At 42.8% G+C, this 19,296-nt stretch overlaps 1 pseudogene; it reads right to left on the bottom strand.

Moving 5' to 3' along the window:
- Positions 1 to 12,440: 12,440 nt before the first annotated feature.
- Positions 12,441 to 14,655, bottom strand: LOC119878696 (annotated as a pseudogene).
- Positions 14,656 to 19,296: the final 4,641 nt, after the last annotated feature.

The raw sequence follows: 19,296 nt of genomic DNA, 5'->3' as shown, positions 1-19,296 counted from the left end.
AAATCACAACAAGAAGTTTGGAATGCACTTTGCAATATAATTCAAATTAGAAACCAAAGATGCATATCAATTTCGTTAACTAGTGACACTCAAATTTTTGTCTTCTGTAGAATTTGTAACATACCAATTTAAATGAAATTTATAACTAAAATTTATTCTTTTCCCTCATTTTTTAAAATAAATTTATTTTTTATTGGTGTTCAATTTGCCAACATACAGAATAACACCCAGTGCCCATCCCGTCAAGTGCCCCCTCAGTGCCCATCACCCATTCACCCCCCCCCCCACCTCCCCTTCCACCACCCATAGTTCGTTTCCCAGAGTTTGGATTCTTTATGTTCTGTCTCCCTTTCTGATATTTCCCACACATTTCTTCTCCCTTCCCTTCTATCCCCTTTCACTATTATTTATATTCCGCAAATGAATAAGAACATATAATGTCTGTCCTTCTCCGATTGACTTATTTCACTCAGCATAATACCCTTCAGTTCCACCCACGTTGAAGCAAATGGTGGGTATGTGTCATTTCTTTTTTTTTATAATAAATTTATTTTTTATTGGTGTTCAATTTCCGAACATACAGAATAACACCCAGTGCTCATCCCGTCAAGTGCCCCCCTCAGTACCTATCACCAATTCACCCCCCCGCCCACCTCCCCTTCCACCACCCCTAGTTCGTTTCCCAGAGTTAGGAGTCTTTATGTTCTGTCTCCCTTTCTGATACGTCCCACACATTTCTTCTCCCTTCCTTTATATTCCCTTTCACTATTATTTATATTCCCCAAATGAATGAGAACATATGTTTGTTCTTCTCCGACTGACTTACTTCACTCCGCATAATACCCTCCAGTTCCATCCACTTGAAGCAAACGGTGGGTATTTGTCATTTCTAATGGCTGAGTAATATTCCATTGTATACATAGACCACATCTTCTTTATCCATTCATCTTTCGATGGACACTGAGGCTCCTTCCAGAGCTTGGCTATTGTGGACATTGCTGCTAGAAACATTGGGGTGCAGGTGTCCCGGCATTTCATCGCATCTGTATCCTTGGGGTAAATCCCCAACAGTGCAATTGCTGGGTCGTAGGGCAGGTCTATTTTTAACTCTTTGAGGAACCTCCACACAGTTTTCCAGTGTGGCTGCACCAGTTCACATTACCACCAACAGTGTAAGAGGGTTCCCTTTTCTCCACATCCTCTCCAACATTTGTGGTTTCCTGCCTTGTTAATTTTCCCCATTCTCATTGTGGTTTTGATTTGTATTTCCCTGATGACAAGTGATGCAGAGTATTTTCTCATGTGCGTGTTGGCCATGTCTATGTCTTCCTCTGTGAGATTTCTGTTCATGTCTTTTGCCCATTTCATGATTGGATTGTTTGTTTCTTTGCTGTTGAGTTGAATAAGTTCTTTATAGATCTTGGAAACTAGCCCTTTATCTGATATGTCATTTGCAAATATCTTCTCCCATTCTGTAGGTTGTCTTTGAGTTTTGTTGACTGTATCCTTTGCTGTGCAAAAGCTTCTTATCTTGATGAAGTCCCAATAGTTCATTTTTGCTTTTGTTTCTTTTGCCTTCGTGGATGTATCTTGCAAGAAGTTACTGTGGCTGAGTTCAAAAAGGGTGTTACCTGTGTTCTCCTCTAGGATTTTGATGGACTCTTGTCTCACATTTAGATCTTTCATCCATTTTGAGTTTATCTTTGTGTATGGTGCAAGAGAGTGGTCTAGTTTCATTCTTCTGCATGTGGATGTCCAATTTTCCAGCACCATTTACTGAAGAGACTGTCTTTCTTCCAATGGATAGTCTTTCCTCCTTTGTCGAATATTACTTGACCATAAAGTTGAGGGTCCACTTCTGGATTCTCTACTCTGTTCCATTGATCTATGTGTCTGTTTTTGTGCCAGTACCACACTGTCTTGATGACCACAGCTTTGTAGTACAACCTGAAATCTGGCATTGTGATGCCCCCAGCTATGGTTTTCTTTTTTAAAATTCCCCTGGCTATTAGAGGTCTTTTCTGATTCCACACAAATCTTAAAATAATTTACTCTAACTCTCTGAAGAAAGTCCATGGTATTTTCATAGGGATTGCATTAAACATGTAAATTGCCCTGGGTAACATTGACATCTTCACAATATTAATTCTGCCAATCCATGAGCATGGAATATTTCTCCATCTCTTTGTGTCTTCCTCAATTTCATTAAGAAGTGTTCTATAGTTTTTAGCCCACAGCAAATATAATTCTCAATGGGGAAGCACTGGGAGGCTTTCCCCTAAGATCAGAAACAAGACAGGGATGTCCACTCTCACCACTGCTATTCAACATAATACTGGAAGTCCTAGCCTCAGCAATCAGACAACAAAAAGACATTAAAGGCATTAAAATTGGTAAAATTTATTCTTAAGGCTGACCGTGAAGACCATTTAATTTATTAGCATTTGGCTGAACTAAACACAGAAAGGACAAGGAGAAAAAAAGAGTTGTGGCTGCAATACTACAAAAGAAAAGAAATCCTGCAATCTGCAAAGGAAACAAGTTACAATTAAAATGCTAATTGCAAAAAAAGTGAAATGCTAATTGCATATGTAATACACTGTTTGATACATGATAGGTCACTTCTTTTGGCTAAAAAGGATATAAATCAGACGATATGGCGGGGGTGTGTGTGAGTTACATGTTATACTTTGATACTGAAAACCCTTGCTTGTTAAGTCAAAATAAGCTCATGAAATTCATTAAGAAAACAAAGGAATCTGAAAGTAACATAGAGATACTGGCCCTCTGTCTTATCAGTGCTGAGAGAGAACACGAAACGGACAAGGTCTGACCCAAGATGGCACACTATCCTGCTATTATATTACTCCAGAATAATCACATCAAAAAGTGAGATCTGGGGATCCCTGGGTGGCTCAAGGATTTGGCGCCTGCCTTTGGCCCAGGGCGTGATCTTGGGAGTCCTGGGTGATATCAAGTCCCACATCTGGCTCCCTGCGTGGAGCCTGCTTCTCCCTCTGCCTGTGTTTCTGCCTCTCTCTCTGTATCTCTCTCTCATAAATAAATAAATAAATAAATAAATAAATAAATAAATAAATAAATAAATAAATAAATAAATAAAATCTTTAAAAAAACCATTAAAAACCAGTGAGATCTTTTAGTTCATGCCAGCCTTTCTCAGGCCTCACCCCAGCAGTTAGAAGGGGAGTACGTGTCTATCAAGAAAGACCTAATAAAAGATACATAGTTTTTTACAAGAACATAAACCTTAACTTTTTACAGTGCAACTCCCAGACCAAGAGCAGCCACTTAAAAAGAACTACATGGAAAGTTAATTACATCTGCTTTACCCTCTACATCACTAAGCTATACTGTCAGAAAAACAGATTTAAAATATAACATGGTGAAGGCACTCATCAGAATTAAATAGGGGAACAATGGTCATAAACAACTCGCAAATGTTAGTGGCACGTGACACTGGAGATTGATTACCTCACTCCTACTCTGTGGACACATGTCCTCTGGGAACTCTGCTCCCCATTTCCACACTCCTGGGCCCCCGTGCGAGAGCTTCTACCATTTGGAACAGCACCTGTGACCAACGGGGAGTGCACGGGTGGAGAAATGTAGCAGACAGTGCGCTGGCCCTCAAAGACTTCTGCCTTGCAGTGACACACTTTACTTCTTTTCACATTTCATTGACTAAAAAGTCACATGACCATAAGTAACATAACCTTATATGTGTCTGTGAACAGCAAATATCAGACAGTATACAGCAGGATGGATAGATGCTTACAACAATATACAAAATTCTTTTTCATTCCAAGTGAATCGTCTGAAAGAAATTTTAGGTCATACACACAAAAGCCTATGATTTCACTTCTGGCATGCAAGGTAGGTACCACTATTATCATCATTCACATATAAGGAACAGAGGTGCCACGAGGTCAGACAATGAGGTATTATCATCACACTGTTGGCATGATATTCTTGGCACAGCCAGAATCCAAGTCCAAGCAATGTAGCTCCACAGCCCCGGCCCTGAACTACCACCACAGATGTGTGTGCACCAGAATGGAGAGCCCGGGGATCTGCACACACGGAATACTCCTTACTACACCCAATTGACCATATAGCTAAGGCACTCCAAGAGAGGTGACTAGACAAACATAATGACAATGAAATGACCTCAAGGATGAAAGACAAAGGAACAAAAGAAAAAAGAAAAGAGGCAGCGAAAGGTCCACACTTGACCTGGATGAATAATGAAAGGTGTCCTGGAGGTTGCAGGATCCCTCCCTCTAGAAATTACCTTTAGTGCCTTGAGCCTCACACCAGACTCTCACTCATTCAATGAGTGGTAGCTGAGTGCCTAAGGGACCAAACTAAACTTCAAGGAGTACTACTCAGTCCCTCCTCCACCGAAATCAAATGGAGCTGGTGACAAAAGTTCACTTGTAATTCTATGCTAGATTCTGGGACACATATTCCTGTGATACTGTGAATATGGTGGTGATGTCTCCAAGTCAGCCCATAAAAGCAGGTTTCAATCCATCCTATGAGGGGTGTCTGGGGGGCTCAGGCAGTTAAGCATCTGCCTTCAGCTCAGGTCATGATCTCAGAGCCTCAGGGAGGAGCCCCACCGCTGAGGTGCTCAGCGGGCAGTCGGTCACCTTCTTTCTCTCCCTCTGCCACTTCTTACCTGCTCATTCATTCTCTCTCTCTCTCTCTCTCTCTCTCTCTCGTAAATGAATAAACTGTTTTAAGAAAAAAAATCTACCCTGTGAGATTCTACCTCAACCTTGACTTTTCTTCCAACAGAACTTGTGTTTCTATAGCCCTTTTCACACAACTCAGAGAAGCGTGGACCTAGCCTCTGTACAATCGCCACATCCCGTTCCATCTCGGCCCTGAGGAACAGGCCACTCCCTTTTACCATCTGGGTCCACAATGAATTGTGGTCAATGTACTCTGAGAACCAATGCAGAATGTCAGGCCCACGCTCATGACCAAACACCTTCCCGGCAACAGGACATGAACTACCACCTACCCTGGCAATAAAACAAGGGTTCTGAAAACCACACAGTCCAGAGACTGAGGAGATAACGGGAGATGAAGTGGGGTACTGCTAACGCCAACACAAGGCTCGGCAAGCCAGTCACCTCCGGTCACGTACAATCACCTGTAGGATGATTTGGCAAAGCTGAATACAGTGGGAGACACATGTTCATGCCCCAACAAATCCACTGTTAGGTAGAATAGCTCAGGAGCTTGTAACTTCCCTACTAGAATTCCTGGTCTCTGGAGATGGAGAAAAACAGGAATCACCTCCACAAGGGAAGTGAGAACTGCCTTCCTGCCTCCACTCATTCCAGGCAATCAACTACCTGCTCTTATGTGATGCTCAGGAGGAAACATCCCACGTGCATTTTTGTAGAGCAAATAGACTCCTGTTATTAAATTAGGAATCGATCCAAAAGTAAGGTGACTGTTCTGCAACGAAGCATGGTTGAATAAACACTTAAATCTCACACTAACTTTCAGAAGGCAGCTGATGTGTTACGCTGAACACAGACTACCTCGGTAGGAGACAGCCCCATCAAGCAACCATTTCGGGACATCTGTAAGAAGAGAAACTGAGCATTTCCAATGACAACCTGGCTCCTAATCACTCAGCCCCAGTCCCCACACAGATCTCTAAGAAGGGCTACATATGGCCTCTGTCTTGAGAGTGTGAATTACAAAGGCAACTGTTTACTCAGGGTCTCAGGAATTCCTATCTTTGGCAGACTTTACCTGTTTCTGTGCCAGAAAAAAATGTCAACTATAACGTAAGAAATAAGGTTGTCTGCTTCCTCCAACACAGCTGGCTGAACAATTATCTTGGACTGCCCAAGGAGCATTACCAGCTTCTGATGCCCAGGTCTCCACTCTGTCAGACCAGGTGGCCATGGATCATTTGCAACATCTGGCTATCTTTTCCCTTTCCTCCCACCAAGGCAAATAGGACTGCAGAGGCAAGTAACATACCACCCCAACCGGGTTACTCTGAACCTAACACCACCTCTCCCCTTTCGAACAGTACAATTTGTTTCTAACAAGCCCTGTACCCCCCCAAGTATCTTATAAAATATTCTTTTGAATCTCACTTACTACTATGTAAATCTCACCTTCCCTCCCCCACTACTTTGCTTCTCGTTGCTTCTAGACTCAAATAAAAGAGGAAACCAAAGGCCTGCACAGAAAATAAGTTTATAAAACCACTGCTCAAAACATGATCTCTCTGTCTTTCTCTCTCTCTTCTTTCTCTCTTTAATAGCTTGGCTGTATCAATTATCTTGGAAATAACTTTTTCCAAGCAACACTCATGGTGCTAATTAGTAAGAAAATTGGAAATTACTGAAGGATGAAGATCACACATAAACTTCAAATTGGTCTTTCATTTCTAATGTTTCCTACTTGGAAATATAAATATAAATAAATTCTTGTTAATAGGTTACCTTCTGAGCATCTGTTCAAGACTTACTTGTAGACTCAGACAAAGAAGACTTCCACTTTTAAAATTCTACCTAAATCGCAAGTATTAAAATCTTCACAAATTCACATGAATATCGAGATTTAAAATAAACTAATTATCCATCATATCTTCCTCCCTCTGGTCAACTACCCTGTCCACAACTTTGTGTGTTTCATTAAAAACAACATTCCAGGCTATCTTTTCCAAAGGAGAAACTGAATATTTCCAATTACAAATATAATTTGGCAGGGAGTTGGTATTCAAAATACACAACGAATTCTTTACAAACCAGCAATAAAAATAAGAACAAATGATAAAACTAGGTAAAGCGAGACTTTTGGTTTCAGCTCAGATCATTAGGGAGAATGAAAGTCACAGAGCAAACTGCCTCTCGGAAATCAGAAAAAAACAGAGGAATAGAGAGATTCATGGCCAAGATCAGCTTAGCAAAGCAGAAGCCGGTGGAGCCAGAAGCTTGTAGGAAAACAAAAATGGTAACTCTGATGAATTGATGGTGACTGGATGCGGAAGTCTGAGAGTCAAAAACCTCCTGAGCCCCAGTCCTAGGGGAGGAGGCCCCTGCACGTTCCTTGCACCAAATTCTCATAGTGAAGACTGGAGAAAAATCCCCTTGGGTTTGCAATAGAAGAATAGAGAAACAATCATTTTGAAATACGTTAAGTCAAGAGCTTTTCCGTAACCGAGGCCTGCCTCTGAGAAAAGCAGCTTTAAATAGAGCCCTATTGGACCTGGGGAAAGAGCTGTAAGGTGAACTCCAGCCCCTGCTAGCCTTCCTGACCCAACTAAGGAAGGAGGGGAAAAAAGGAGGCTAAGAAATGCTTATAGGAGTCAGCAGAGCCCAGGACTCAGGCCCACTAAATAACGGACACTTAACCATCAAGATCACAAGAACAACTCCCCACCAACGGGGTGCCAGTGAAACCACAGTGGTCATAGCTGAGAGATGCCATCAAAGACCTCAAGAGAGTTTCCTTAAAGAGCCAGAGGAGGAGGCAGGGAACGAGAGAGACACGAAGGTTCCGAAGCCTCTGACACTGACAGCTATAGCAAACATTCAACACAACCTAACCTCTAGCTGGCTTAACATAAAAGCTCACACTAAAAGCTGGATTATATCAGTTCCTATTACCCAATAACTATGTCCAATTTTCAACAAAAATAATTACAAGACATGATAAGAGAGAAACACAGTTTGAAGAGATAAAGCCAATCATAAGAATCAGACTCAGATATGACACAGATTTATGGAAGCAGGAGAAATACGAGATTAAAATAAGTCTGATGAATATGCTAATGCCTTAGCGGATTAATATGCTAAGTGAGATGGAAACTCAGAGAGAATTAAGTGAAATGCGAGAAACCAAGAACAGTGTAACAGCAATGAAGGCTGCCTTGGACGTGGCCAAGGGAAAATCAGTAAGGTCGAAAATATGTTCATGGAAATTCCCAAAAGTGAAATGCAAAAAGAAACAAAATATCCAATAACTGTGGAACAATGCAAAAAGGATAGCAAACACATGATGGAAAACACCAGAAGGAGAACAAAGAGAGGAAGGAGAAGAAATATTCAAAGTAATAATAGCTGAAAATTCTCCAATATTAATGATAAAACACCAGACCACATACCCAGGAAGCTCAGAGAACACCAACAGAATAAATGCCAAAAAGATCTACATCTTGCACTAATACTCAACAGCAAAACCAAAGATAAAGATACTGAAAAGAGCCAGAGGGGAGAAAAAAGCACCTTATCTACAGAGGACGAGGATAAGAAATACATCAGACACCTCATCAGAGATCATGCAAGCAAGAACAGAGAGGGTGCAGGTAAAAAAAAGGTTAAAAAGAAAAACCCACCACCTAAGAATTCTGTAGCTGGTGAAATTGTACTTCAAAAGTGAAAAGAGGACCCCTGGTGGCTCAGCAGTTGAGCGCCTGCCTTCAGCCCAGGGCGTGATCCTGGAACCCGGGATCAAGTCCCATGTCCGGCTTCCTAATGGAGCCTGCTTCGCCATCTGCCTGTGTCTCTGCCTCTCTCTCTATCTCTCTCTGTCTCTCATGATAAATAAATAAAATCTTAAAAAAATAAAAATAAAAAACAAAAAGTGAAAAGAAATAAAAACAAAACACTCAAATAAACCCAAGGAATTTACTGCTCAGCAGACTTGTCTTGCAAAAAGTATTAAAACCAGCGTGCTGAGTTCTTAAGGAATATGACAAAGTGAAGTCAATTAAAGCAATGTTATAAAGGATGGGGAAAAAAGGAATTGAATATATCTCCTATAAGGCAACTGCACTACCTGTGAAACGGTGTAATGTTATTTCAGAGTGGACCTGGATTAGTAGAAATGAATATAACAAACTGTAGGGCAAGCACAAAAAATTCTTTTAAAGAAGTATATGGGGATCCCTGGGTGGCGTAGCGGTTTGGCGCCTGCCTTTGGCCCAGGGCGCGATCCTGGAGACCCGGGATCGAATCCCACGTCGGGCTCCCGGTGCATGGAGCCTGCTTCTCCCTCTGCCTATGTCTCTGCCTCTCTCTCTCTGTGTGACTATCATAAATAAATAAAAATTTAAAAAAAATATTTAAAAAAAAAAAAAAGAAGTATATGGACAGGGTTGTCTGGGGGCTCGGTTGGTTCAAGCGTCTACCTTCAGCTCACGTCATGACCCCAAAGTCCTGCAATAGAGCCCTGCATTGGGCTCAGTGGGGAGTCTGATTATCCTTCTCTCCTGCAACTTCCTCCCCCTGCTCCTTCTCTCTCTCTCTCTCACCTCTCTCTCTCTCTCTCAAAACTAAAATCTTTAAAAAGAAAAAAGTATATGATATGCTAAGAAAGTAATGGAATCCCATAAAATGTTAAACTAAAAGCAGAGACGGAAGAGAAAGAGAGGGTGATAAAAATATAAAAAAGAACAACTGTAATGAGTGAAAAATCAGTTGCAAACATGGTGAATATTAACCCAACTACAGCAACAATTACCTAAAATGTGGACGGTCTAAATATGCCAATTAAAACAAGAGACTGGAGGTGCCTGGATGGCTCAGTGATGAACATCTGTCTTCCGCTCAGGTCGTTAATACTGGGGTCCTGGGATCCAGTCCCACATAAGGCCCCCTGCTCAGTGGGGAGCCTGGTTCCCCTCTGCCTAGGTCTCTGCCTCTCCTTCTATGTCTTTGGTGACTAAATAAATTAAATCAAGCAAGCAAGCAATCAAACCAGAGACTGCAAGAGCAGATAAAAAGATCCAACTATATGCCGTCTACAAGATACCTACTTTAAATAGAAGTACAGGTGATCCCTGTGTGGCGCTGCGGTTTAGCGCCTGCCTTTGGCCCAGGGCGTGATCCTGGAGACCCGGATCGAATCCCACGTCGGGCTCCCGGTGCATGGAGCCTGCTTCTCCCTCTGCCTGTGTCCTCTGCCTCTCTCTCTCTGCATGTGTGTGACTATCATAAATAAATAAAAATTTACAAAAAAAAAAAAAAACAGAAAAACAGATCTGTAGAACATAACAGAGCTCAGAATAAAACCCACACGAATACAATCAACTGGTCTTTGGCAGAGGAGCAAAGACGATTCAGTGAAGAAAGGCCAGTCTTTTCAAATACTGATGCTAGACAACTGGATATTCACATGCAGAAAATCTTTGAATCTAGGCATAGAACTTATCCCTGTTCACAAAAATGAACTCAAATTAGATCACAGAACTAAATATAAAGACAAATCTGCACAATTCCTGGGTGACTTTGAGCATGGCAAGGAGTTTTTTTTCCATGCAACTCCAAAAGCCCAACGTATGAAAGAGAAATTGCAAGGTTGGACATTATTAAAATTAAGAAACTTCTGTTCTGTGAAAGAAACCATTCAGAGAATGAAGAAACAAGCCACAGACTGGAAAAAAAATATTTGCAGAACACGTATCTAATAAACGACACGTATCCACAAAAGACAACTGTTAAAACTCAATGATAAGGGAAAAACACAACTCCCTTAAAAATAGGCAAAAAATGGAAAAAGACACTTCTGTAAATCTAAGACTGTTCTAAAAAGAAGTCTACTATTTCAAAGGTATCTAATGAGAAAACTGTCCAAAGAATCCAAAAAGACGTTTCTGCAAAGATGATACAAAAATAGCCAATAAACACACAAAAAGATAATGAACTTCATCAGTCATCAAGGAAACGTAAACCACAGCAACAAGGAGGTATCATGTCCCACCTTCTTCTAGAAGGTTGAGAACAAAAAAAGTCAAACAAAAGCAAGTGTTAGCTAAAACAAGTGTTGGTGGGGCACTTCAGCGGCTCAGTTGGTTACACAGCCGACTCTTGATTTTGACTCAAGTCATGATACCAGGGTCGTGTGAGATTGAGCCCCAAATCAGGGTCTGTGTTCACAAGGAGTCAGCTTGAGATTTCCTCTCTGCCCCTCTCCCTCACCACTGCCCACCTCCCTGCTCGCGTCTCTTGCTCTCTCTCTCAAATAAATAAAATCTTTTTTAAAAATAGGGTTAAAAAAAATAATAATAAAAAAATAAAAAAAAATAAAAAAAAAATAAAAATAGGGTTGACAAGCATACAGAAATCAGAAGCCTCACACACTGCTGGTGAGAATACAAAACAGTGGAGCCACCTTGGGAAACTGCTGGTTCTTCTAAGTGTTAAACACAGACTTAGCACTTAACCCAGCAATTCCGCTCCTACATACATGGCCCCCAGAAATGAAAATATGTCCACATAAATACCTGTATGTGAAGGTTCCTTTTTTTTTTTTTTCATTTTGTATTTTTTTTTTCTCCAGGTGGGGTTTTTAACGGTCACTTTCCCACACTCTGGATAATTTCTGATCCCACCACAAGGAGCCCTTGAATTGGCTAATGTGAGAAACTGGGAATGAAGACCCCTTTTAACTGCCATCTTGCCGAGGGAGTCTCCTTTTTTTTGGAAAAAAAAATCAAAAGGTTATTGCGTGAGCCTGGATGAATCCCACTCTCAACCCTCCACGGTCCGACCCACCCCATCTCACCTCATACCCGTTTTTGGCAGGGAGAAGCAGGAGTACGTGGTCCCGAATTCTCCTCCTTCACCTTGTTAAACACTAGAGGGAAAGCCCGCCATGAATGGCAACGATTCACCTTCAAGCTGCCTCCCTTCATCCAACGTTAAAACCCTTTGCACATAAGGCAACGTGGAAGCTGATGTTTTTACTCACCTCGCTGTTTTAAGCACCATTATGAAGTCAGGTTGTACAGTAATTAACAGTACCTTTTATATATATCTCATATCTGTCATTTATATATATATACAAACACACACACACACAAACTGGAAGAGGTAACAGCAGCTTATAGAAATGGATCTTCTTCAAGGTTTCCTGTGTGGTAAGCACCTGAAATACTGCATAAAAGGGTCTTGTGTGATGTGTCTCCCTGCTGCTCATTGGGCTCTGTTCTGCATGACCAGGAATGGTGCTGGCAAGAGAGCTCAGCGGCTGGAAGGAAAGTCTGCTGCTGAGCGTCACTATTTTCCACCCCCTGCTTGTGCTCCTATCTGATCAGGCTAGAGAAGACAACAAAACATACATAGTTAGAAAAAACTCCAATATATAGATTTCTGTAGAATTTCCTTTTTTTTCCCTCCTGTCCTTCCTCTGCAAGGTATTGTTGCTATGTCCTGTTACTGGTTTTTGCTGCAATAAACCCTCTTTGTTTCAATCACAGCAAGAAACAAAAATCCAAACAGAAACCCCTCTGAAAAGAGTAGAAAACAAAAGGTTTTACCTACAAAAAGGGGAGGGGGAGACAGGAGGGACCTTGGTTTTGTTTTAAAAAGGACTGAAGATTAACATTGAAAAATCAGGAGATGATGTGCAAACCCTTTGTGCAAGGCAAAGCCCTCTGGTACTTCCGCCTCTGGTTTTGTTTTAAATTTCCTTTTTCTCTTCTGCGTGCGGATACTTCTCTCCATCTTCATGTTGTCAGTGTTTTGCTGTGTTTTGTGTTTTCTTGTTTAACTTTGTGTCACTACCTCAGTCTGCCCTCATGTCCCTTACACACAAACAAAACATTCCTTCAGCAGAGCGAAGAGGTGGCGGATGACCGGCACGCTCCACGACTGGCCCAGCAGTCTCTGCGTCGCCAAGTGGCTCATGTTGGAGACATCAGTATAGTGGACAGGGAAGCCAAACACCCTTTCCATTTTAGTGCACCGTAAGATGTCCTCTTTCTCATTCATGAAGACGGGGACATGCTGTCTTTGCCCTGCTTTATGGAGTTCGACCTAGTAGTAATGGTCCTCACTTTGCTGAACTTGGCTATCCAGCCGTGCTCCAGACACTCCTGCAGCTCCAGCTTATCATTCACAGTGGATGCCAATGGCCTCCTGTTCATACCAGGAAGGTTCCCCCAGAAGTAGTGGGCCCTGTGTGCAGCTGACACTTCTTTGGCATTAATCATCATAGGGTTGGACTCGAGAATTCGCGAGATGTCCCTCTTGTCACTAATGCCCATGGCCACCACATTCTCAAAGAGCCGGAAGAAGGGGCGGTCATCTCCCTCCTTGGGCCGCGCATCATGCAGCAGGTGGGAGAACTCAAAGAAGAGCCGGCCAGTGCCCTCGTAGAGTCCTTTATGGGCAGGATTGATGATGGAGAGACCATTGCAAGGACTGCCCCCAATCACCAGATCCAATGGGCCCCACTCCTGGATATGCTTCTGCGTGACGCTGCAGACGTCCCCAACATACATGATCTTCCCCACCGTGATGGAGTCCTTGCACACCTCGGAGGCGATGTAGCAGTCCACCTGAATCCCCAAATCCTTCAGCACCAGAAGCCCTGTAGCAATTCCATCAAATAGAGACAGCACCCGGATGGGCCTTCCTCTTCTCAGCTGGGACAGGCAGGTAAACCTTCATAGGGTCAAATTCCTGGTCGTGGCTGTTGGTGAAGAACATCTGGAGCCATGAGGGCCAGTCGTCCCGCTGCCGCAGTAGCCCGTAAGTGCCCTTGTGCCCACACATGTAGCAGTTCCGGGGGTCCTCCTTGATGGCTGCCAGGTGGCCCCCAGCCCCAATAAGAGATCCACACCCTCCACACAAAAACACCTGCAGCAGTTATTGTTCCCACACATGAGCACCTTGCCCCCCACCCCCCACAGCAAATGGTGTGGTAGGACTGGTAGCTGTCATCATCATGGTGATACGTATGCACACTCCAGGAAGCAGTTCTTACAGTTTTGGCACATTTCTCCAACAAACAGAGGGTGTTCCAGGGTAACGTTGAGGCTCCCACAAGAGATGCAAATGTCCTCGATGTTCTGGCACTTCTGCCGCACTTTGTACACCAGCTGCTCTCTTGTGCGTTCATCAATGATCTTAGGCTTCTCAGTCGTACTCTTTCGGGGCTTTTTGGCTGGGGGGGGTGGTGCATAGGCAGCTGCCTCAGGTTCGACCCACATGTCTGTGTAAACTTCTTTGTAGGGGTTCTTCTCTTCTTTGGGTGGCTTCAGGCCCTTGGGGCCAGAAGGCTGGAACCCTCCGAGAGACCACTCGATCATCTGTTTGTTCTGCACCTCCACGGACTTGGCAGTGTCGCTCTCATCGCTGTCGTGGCACGCTGGGAACAACTTCCCCGCATGGCTACAGGCCACCTGCAGGACTTCATAGATGGCTTTGCGGTACATGGGCTGCTTGTTGTATGTGGCCTGGTGGAAAGCACTGCAGAAGGAGCTCAGCGGCATCAACTTCTCAACACACACCATCAAGAACTTGCCATCTCCAAACCACATGACCCAGCGGGTGCCTTCAGCTCCTCAGCTCCGGCCTGTCATCCACCAAGACACAATGCGGCCTGGCCACCAGGAGAAGCCCCGACGTTTCCCCCACCACCAGCTCCCCAGTGCCAAAGCCCCGGCCGTCCTCGTAGGCCAGCTCATCGTTGGCTGCTTGGTGGTGTTCTTGTCCCCAGCATCTGCCCCCACGGGCTCAGGTGTGGTGCCACAGTGGGGGATGCAGGGTTGGTGGGCTGCTGCATTGCAGGAGGACTGGCCTCCTCCACCTTCTGAGACTAGCCAGACCCCTGGTTTTCTTCCACAGCATTCATTACTGCGATCACCTTGGCTTTTCCTTCTCAGCCCATAAGGCCACGTGCAGCCCCTCTATGTAAAGATTCTTAGCAGCATTATTCATCATAGCAATAGGTAGAAATGACCCAAATGTCCAAAGCTGGATAAAGAGGTTAACAAAGCTGGTATATCCATAAATACTACTGGGCCATAGAAAGGTATGAAGTATTGCTACATATTATCATGTGGATTAAGCTAAGTGACAGGAGCCGATGGCAAACAAATCTACCCACCATATGATTCCATTTACATGAATTGTCCAAAACAGGTAAATAGAAACAGAAAGTAGATTAGTGGTTGCATAGGGCTGGAGTGAGGAAGGGTCAGAGGATGAAGGATTAGCGGTAGACAGCTACATGAGACAGGGGTTTGTTGGGAGGAGATGAAATTATTCTAGAATCGTGGAGGTGGCTGCATCACTTTGTGCGTACACTTCACATCCTTGCACATATACTTGAAATGGGTAAACTGTCTGATATATGTCTCAATAAAGTGGTTACAAAGAGTTACTATCTAAATGTTGATGACACCCCAATCAGAGTTGCGAGATTTCACAAAAGGAAATATAAAAAGACAGCACAGTTCATACGTCCACTAAAAAAATAAATAAATAATTACTGTTTCTCTTAAGTTCAAATTAAACTGGATGCCTTGTATTTTATCTGGCAACCCGACTCCCAAGTCTATTACCTACAACCTAGAACTTACTAATTATCCTCAAGATCCACGTATCCAACTACACAGTAGGAAGTTCTACTTGGTTAACTGCCAAATAGCAAATGAACATAAAACTAAAATCACCTTTCTTATGAGAAGATATTCAATTATGTCAGAAGTGGTAGGTCAGGGCTTGTGCAGGTCTCTGGAGCCCTCTCTCAACCCCCGATGGCCTGGCATCAACAATCTGGTGGTTGGATTAGTGGATGTGGTGTCTAGGAGCTGAGGTTTAACCAACACGGAGGAGGAGTTTCAATATGTTGAGAAACATCACCCTGATGGTGAGGGCAGGCTGAGCATCCAACTCCCTTTCTCAAAACAAAAATCACTTTCCTTCCCTCACCCATGGGTTCATTGCCATTGTCTTGACCTGGAAATCTCCAGGCCCATCCCATCTCTGTAGCAACTAAATTTTACTTCTGAAAAAAAAAAAAACCAGTCTGATATCATCATTCTGCTGCTTTAACCCTTTCAATATACTGGCTCCTACCATGGTCAAATAAAGTCAAAGCCAATTAAGAAGAGGTCTCTACCTGGGCCCCTGGGTGGCTCAGTTGGTTACACCCCGACTCCTGGTTTGGGCTCAGGTCCTGATCTCAGGGTCGGGACCCCGGATCCTTCACAGGGCTCCACACTCTGTGGGGAGTCTGCTAAATTTCTCTCTCCATCTCCCTCTGCGCATTCTAGCACTTGTGCGCATTCTCGCATACGTGCACATGTGGCTCGCTTTCTCTCTCTTGCTTGTTGACATACTTGAAAGTGAACAGAATGGGTCAAAAGACACACTTGAAGTTTGCGTGTGATAGAGGCTGGGAGTGGGGGGCAGCTAGTAAGAAACAGAGAATGGACTAGAGGGGCACAGTAAACATTAAAAGCACATTTTACAGCAATTACAGAAAGATCCTTGTAATAGTACACATGCTACTGTGCCACTTAAATGCTAGCAACATCAATTTGTTTACTCATTGCTTTTCTAAAACCAGGATATCAGTGACTATGCTTCCTCGCCACTTACTAGTCACATTTACTTTGAAAAACCACCAAGCTTAAAACTCAAGAGCTAGTGTAACTAAGACTTTGAAAAAAAATTAGTGTCCTTTTCTTAGTAGAAATAACAACCACCTATCACTACTTTTTGGTCTTTCACGTGCTATAATTTAATACTAAATGCCTGCTTGTATTTGCCTAACCTATGTAACTATCAAAGAAAGAAGATCTTCACTATTGTATTTGAAACTCACAAACCACCTTGTTAACATTATAATTTCCATTTTATAGGAAGGAAACAGTGGCCACATTACAACTAAATAGAGACACACATGCATGCATTGTTTTGGGCATGTCTGTTTAATGGTTAAGGGGTGCTGATGAACACAACGATACACAAAGGTACCGTGGCAATTCCATAAAAACTAAATCAAGCACTCTAGTCTTTACATGTATTGTTAGGAAAATGCCACATCTCAACTTTTTCATTTCTTGAGAGTTGCTACTTGCTTGAGGCAGGCAAATTTCAGCCAATTTGATGGGAAAAAATGGACTAAGATTTCTTCTAGCCTGTGAAGCAAAAGCACATTGGAAGTGGCTGATTTTCAAATACTATACATCAGTAACATCCTTCTCTCGTGACAGACAACCATAGCAATTCACCTGAGTTTGGTTTTGGTGCAGATAGAGCTAAGGCACCACAGGTATCAATTTCCTACAGACTCAGGTAAGACTCACATCTTTTTTTTCAGCTTGAGTTAAATGAAAAAAAAATGCAATTCATATCTCCAGAAGCAAAACTAAGCTTCTTAATCTAATTTTACTATTTTAAGATTTCTGATCACTCCCAGCATTGCTGTGTGGCAAGACCTCATTTCTGGTGGCTGACCATTTCCATGGCATGATGCTTTACCAAGAACCAGCTCCAGAAACTCTTTTTCTTCGTTTTGAACTTTCATGTATTTATACACAAAATACCATTTCAATGGCGTTGTGGGGAAAAAAAAAAAAGCAACTTCTTCAAATTTCAGTTGACCTTGTCAAAGGTAATTTTCGTTTACTTACTTATTTATTTATTTACTTATTTATTTATTTTTATTTATTTATTATTTTTTACTGGAGTTCAATTTGCCACCATATACCATGACACCCAATGCTCATCCTATCAGGTGCCCCCCTCAGTGCCCATCACCCAGTCACCCCCACCGCCCACCCACCTCCCCTTCCACCACCCCTTCTTCGTTCCCAGAGTTAGTATCTCTCATGGTCTGTGAGATATTTCTGATATTTCCCACTTGTTTTTTTTCCTTTCCCCTTTATTCCGTTTCACTATTTTTATATTCCCCCAAATGAATGAGATCATATAACATTTGTCCTTCTCCGACGGACTTATTCACGCAGTGTAATAACCCTCCAGTTCATCCCACATGGAAGCAAATGGTGGGTACTTGTTTCTAATGGCTGAGTAATATCCACTGTAGACATAGATCCATTTTTCTTTATCCATTCATCTTTTGATGGACACAAAGGCTTCTTCCACAGTTTGGCTATTGTGGACATTGCTGCTATAAATTATCAGAGAGCAGGTGTCCCGGCATTTCACTGCACCTGTATCTTTGGGTAAATCCCCAGCAGTGCAATTGCTGGGTCGTATGTTAGGGCAGATCTGTTTTTAACTCTTTAAGGAACCTCCACAGTTTTCCAGAGTGGCTGCACCAATTGACATTCCCACCAACAGTGCAAGAAGGTTTCCCTTTCTCCACATCCTCTCCAGCATTTGTTGTTTCCTGAACAGGCCAATAGCCAGGGAGTAAATTGAAGCAGTCATCAAAAACCTCCCAAGACACAAAAGTCCAGGGCCAGATGGCTTACCAGGGGAATTCTATCAAACGTTTAAAGAAGAAACCAGGGAAAGAAACCAGGCCCCGGTGGCGCAGTGGTTTAGCACCGCCTACAGCCTACGGCCTGATCCTGGAGACCTGAGATCGAGTCCCACGTCAGGCTCCTGAATGGAACCTGCTTCTCCCTCCTTCTGTGTCTCTGCCTCTGTCTATATATGTCTATCATAAATAAATAAATCTTTAAAAAATAAAGAAGAAACCATACATATTCTACTAAAGATATTCGGAAAGACAGAAGGAGATGGAGTACTTCCAAACTCATTCTACGAGGCCAGCATCACCTTAATTCCAAAACCACACAAAGACCCCACCAAAAAGGAGAATTATAGACCAATATCCTTGACGATCACGGATGCAAAAACTCTCAACAAGATATTAGCCACTAGGATTCAACAATACATTAAGAAGATGCTTCACCATGACCAAGTGGGATTTATCCCCGGGATGCAAGGCTGCTTCAACACTCGTAAAGCAATCAATGTGATTGATAATATCAGCAAGAGAAAAAAACAACAACCACATGATCCTCTCAATAGATGCAGAGAAAGCATTTGACAAAATACAGCATCCATTCCTGATCAAAACTCTTCAGGGTGTAGGGATAGAGGGAACATTCTTCAGCATCTTAAAAGCCACCTATGAAAAGCCCACAGCAAATATCATTCTCAATGGGGAAACACTGTGAGCCTTTCCCCTAAATCAAGAACAAGACAGGGATGTCCACTCTCACCACTGCTATTCAACATAGTACTAGAAGTCCTAGCCTCAGCAATAAGACAACAAAAAGAAATAAAAAGCATTCAAATTGGCAAAGAAGTCAAACTCTCCCTCTTCACTGATGACATGATACTGTACATAGAAAACCCAAAAGACTCCACTCCAAGATTGCTAGCACTCATACAGCAATTTGGCAGTGTGGCAGGATACAAAATCAATGCCCAGAAGTCAGTGGCACTTCTATACACTAACAATGAGACTGAAGAAAGAGAAATTAAGGAGTCAGTCCCATTTACAATTGCACCCAAAAGC

This window comes from Canis lupus, unplaced genomic scaffold (assembly GCF_011100685.1).
Source record: "Canis lupus familiaris isolate Mischka breed German Shepherd unplaced genomic scaffold, alternate assembly UU_Cfam_GSD_1.0 chrUn_S1835H2032, whole genome shotgun sequence".
NCBI classification, from domain to species: Eukaryota; Metazoa; Chordata; class Mammalia; order Carnivora; family Canidae; genus Canis; species Canis lupus.
Note: the sequence above shows the minus strand (reverse complement) of the source record. Positions and strands in the feature narration are given on the sequence as shown.